We start from the raw sequence: 1633 nt of genomic DNA, 5'->3' as shown, positions 1-1633 counted from the left end.
CACCTCAAGCGCAGAACACGTGCAAATTTTCCGTGTTGAGAACCCCAAGTCCTCCATATTCATGCGGTTGGCAAACGATCTGCCAAATCACCTTGCATTTTCCCCCGCTTGTCGTATCGGAGCCAGAACAAAGAAAGCTCGCTGAAGCTTATTCACGTTATGAAGGGTGGTCGATGCAACAACAAGGGGAGTGATGAAGTAGACCGCTTAGGATGTGTTCATGGACTTGACAAGGGTCGTGCGGCCAATGGTAGTGATATTTTCCCCTTCATACATGACCAACTTGGTCACCACTTTTTATAGTGAAAGGAGTAGGTAAGGAATGTAAGTTTTTTTTACCTTACATTAAATCCAACAGTCGGGGGTATGTCCAGAGAGTGATTTATCTATCATTCATGGGATATCCTGTGCATGGATCCACCGTCCATGGTTGCTTTGAGATTCATGCTATTTTTTGATTGTTGCAAAAAAAATCTTGTTTCAAAATGCTTCGTTTTGTTTTTGTCTTGTCCAACATATATCAGCATGTTTTATTGTGTACCCCCTCTATAAAGAAATATAAGAGCGTTTAGGTCTACTAGTAAAAGAGAATGCCCTTCTTTTTTTATCGCATTTGGTAGTACACACTGGAACATTAAGATACACTTTGGAACTAGAAGAAAACCCCAATGTAATATTTTAAAAATGGTAAAAAAGGTAGCATGAATCTCAAAGCAACAATGAAAGATCTATTAATGCACGGTATATTTTCGTTCTTGGGTATTTTCATATTGTATAGAGAAACCCTGGTGGAATTTTACTGAAATATTTCAACCTGTCATCGGGGATATGACGGGTATATACCGTGAGTAAGTAACTTCACTCTTTCTCGGCCGCGTTAATCCTTGTTGAAGAGCATGGTTAATAGTATGTCCAACTGCTGGTTATATGTTGTTGCCTTATCATCCATGGGCAATTTTATAGTCAACATGTGTTGTACTAGTCGGCAGTAAATAGATACCACTTTATTATTAATACCTACCCATTTCACTCTCTCACAAAGTTTCTTGAAGTCTTTCTGGTTCTTAAATCCTTAGAAAACACTTCTCTTCTCTCTTCTTCAACTCAACCTAAATATAATATTTAAATTCTTATAGCCTGCTTACATCATCTTATTATACTTGTTCTCAAGCGATGTCACATGGGTATGACGACCCTTGGTGTGCCATCCTCTAGGTAGTCCTGATGGCACTCTCTTCTCTAGGCATACCGTTAATATTATGTCGCCTTCAAGTAGTACAAATACAGGGATGGAATGAGACGTTTCACACTAAGTTGATTTGAGGTATTCTGAGGACCCCCCCTCCTCCTCCTCCTCTAACACTATACTACCTAAATAACATGCATAGTCAAGCAGCTTCGTCGCGATATGAACTTTAGTTTTGTGTATTGATGTAACACATTTTGACATAATTGGTCATTATTACAAATAGCATAATGATACACATTACATCATAGTCTGACATTATTGATTTCAGAAATGAAATTGGGGAGCGGGGCTCTTTTCATTGGAAAAACTCACATTTGAGTTGATGTTGTTGCAAAGAATAAACGTTTGGTCATAATCCAACATTGTTACAAATATCATAGAATA

This window comes from Triticum dicoccoides, chromosome 6A (assembly GCF_002162155.2).
Source record: "Triticum dicoccoides isolate Atlit2015 ecotype Zavitan chromosome 6A, WEW_v2.0, whole genome shotgun sequence".
NCBI lineage: Eukaryota > Viridiplantae > Streptophyta > Magnoliopsida > Poales > Poaceae > Triticum > Triticum dicoccoides.
This window is presented reverse-complemented; position numbering follows the sequence as displayed.